Genomic DNA, 2935 nt, shown 5'->3' on the forward strand with positions numbered 1-2935 from the left:
CTCTCCATTTGTGATATCAGTGAGGAAAAACTTTGCCTATATTGCCCCAGGTTCAGTATTTGGGGATGGTGGATTAAACTGATGAAAGACAGAATAGACAGTGATAATAATAGCTATCACTCATTCATTAGCTTCCATGTGGCACACACAGCATTCAATCATTTTTTGTAATTTCATTTAATCCCCACAGCAGCCATATAAGTGATATTATCTAATGAGTAGTATTTTATAGAGATATACCCTAGGATACATTGTTACTTACATTTTTTAAAAAACTGGTATTTAAATCCAATTCTCCAAAATTTCAAATGATGTATTATTCTCTACACTATACTGCCTTCCAGAAGTAACAGTAATAATTACTCTACATGTTAGCTAGTAATATGTACCAGGCACTAGGCTCAGAAGTTAACATGTGTTACCTCATGTAATCCTCACAACAGCCTCACAGGGGAAGCGTTATTATTGTTTCCCATTTTACAGATCAGACAACTGATGAACAAATAAGTAACATATCACAGAGTTCCGTTTCCTGGGATGAACTAAAATGGTGTTCCACTGTAATGAATGGCATGAGAGATGTAGGTTAAGATTTTAGGGAGCTAGTGAATGGCATTGCCATTTAGATTTTTGCCCCCAGATTTTGTCCCCTTTACTTACATCCTAAACATTCGAATGCTTCTCTTAGATTTCTTGGACGTCTGTGTTGAGCCTTTAACACTGTAGGTCAAGAGAACTTCTGAGCCATTGTTAAGCCAATGTTACTTTCTAGCCCCGGGCACTTCCTCAACAATAGGTTAATTCTGAAAAAAAACGTCAACCAGCAAAATAAGTCTGGTTTCCTAGAGAAAACAGCTCTGCGTTTGTTAACACAGGATACGGTCTACACAGAGCTGATTTTGCTTTTTTTGCATCGTTTGGAATCCTATTCTATTATGTTCTTTCCTGAGCTGCATATTAACTATAAAGAATGCAGCACCATAGAACTGTTAATACATATTTCCCCCCAGAAACAGGCTTGCATTTCTTTCTCTTCCTTCTGATGTGATCGCCGCCCACGCCCACCCACCAGTAAGATTAAATATTCTTTAACAAGAAAATAATAAAGCTGAATCAATGCCCTCCAGCATCAAAAATTGCAGCCAAAGCAGTAGGAACATTTTCTCTGTGCTTGGCTTTTGGGGTTACATTTAAGACACAGAAGGAGGGCTGCTCTTGTTCCCCCAAAAGGCTTCTCTGGTGCTTCCTCTAAACCTAGCTCTCTGCCCTGCCCATGGAGTGGAAGCGGGTAATCAATGCGGTAGGGTGGGAAAAAGGAACAAAAGTTTATTTCACGACTGAGTGGAGCTGGGAGGGGGGTGTCCGTGGAAGTGGTGGTTAGGCTAAATCATATTTTATTTTTGAGAGGGAGTCATCCTTTCTTAGCAAGAGGTAAATGATGGGCAGATGTGATAGGAGATGAAGGGTGAGGGGTGGCCTTCCCGATAGAGCAAAGTTGAAAGCGATAGTATGCATGCATATAAGCATAACCAATGGACATAAGATATTGGGGGGTAGGGGAGGCCAGGGGATTGTCAAGGGCGGGGGGAGAAAAGGACACATATGTAATACCCTTTGTAATACTTTAAGCAATAAAAATAAAAAATTAAAAAAGAAAGCGATAGAATTGCAAAATAGCCGCCCTAACTGGTTTGGCTCAGTGGATAGAGCGTCGGCCTGCAGACTACAAGGTCCCAGGTTCGATTCCGGTCAAGGGCATGTACCTTGGTTGCGGGCACCTCCCCAATAGGGGGTGTGCAGGAGGCAGCTGATCAATGTTTCTCTCCCATCGAGGTTTCTAACTCTCTATCCCTCTCTGTAAAAAATCAATAAAATATGTTTTTTTAAAAAGAATTGCAAAATAGCCTTGTGTGTAATAAGAATGCTGAGAAGTGATATCTCTTCAGTTCACCAATTTCTCTGTGAGTCTTTTGGCAAGTTACATCACATAGCTCCAAAAAATTAACCCAAAAGTATTCATTTTTTTGTCATACTATGTAAGGAGTTGATACCATTCTAAGGAAATCTGGTTTGAGTATTTCTTTATTAATTCTTTAAAACTTAAATCATATACATATGAATATATTAACACATTTTATCATCAATGTGTGTTTATTATTTTTATATTAAGTGTTTCTTAGAGACCACAGTGAACATGAGGGGAGGGAAGGTACATAACTGGGTGGGAGGGCAATCAAGAAAATATACGATTAATTAAAATATGAGCACCCATGACCTTTCCCCCCACTCAAAAATTACTGCTTAGATCAATCCCAGTTTCATCATGCTGCAATTTAAGCTGATGTCCTCTTATGCTGTCCTCGCTGGAAATCAAGAAGGTTTACTCTGTTTTGCTGTGTTTTCAAAGACATTTTAAAATTTCCCTTTGATCTTTCCTTTGGATTACTAAAATTTACACACTCCCATACATGTTATTGTGTTTCACATATAACCTTTAAATCACCCTCTGGCTCTCTGTGAACTTTCTCCAAATGAACCTTTAGTCAGACTCATCAAGAAACAAAGAGAGAGGACTCAAATAAATAAAATAGTTTTCCCTCTCATAATGGCTTCTATAGCTGCCTAACAAACCACCCAAAACATGATGGCATTAAAACAACAACAATTATTTGTTAATATTATTTCTCATAGATCTGGAGGTTGACGGGGTTCTAAGAGTGAGGCTCTTAAGAGAGATAGAGAGGCAGACCAAAGCTGTCTCCCCCTTTATTATGTAGCCTTGGGAGTCATAGGACGTCACTTTTACTACATTTTATTTGTTAGAAGCAAGTAACTGTGGTCCAAAGGAAGAGGAATTAAATGCCAAAGGGAGGGGAATTAAATGGCATATCTTGATGGGAGGAGTGGCAAAAAAAGTGCAGCCACATGTTAAATC

This window comes from Myotis davidii, unplaced genomic scaffold (assembly GCF_000327345.1).
Source record: "Myotis davidii unplaced genomic scaffold, ASM32734v1 scaffold814, whole genome shotgun sequence".
Lineage (NCBI taxonomy): Eukaryota > Metazoa > Chordata > Mammalia > Chiroptera > Vespertilionidae > Myotis > Myotis davidii.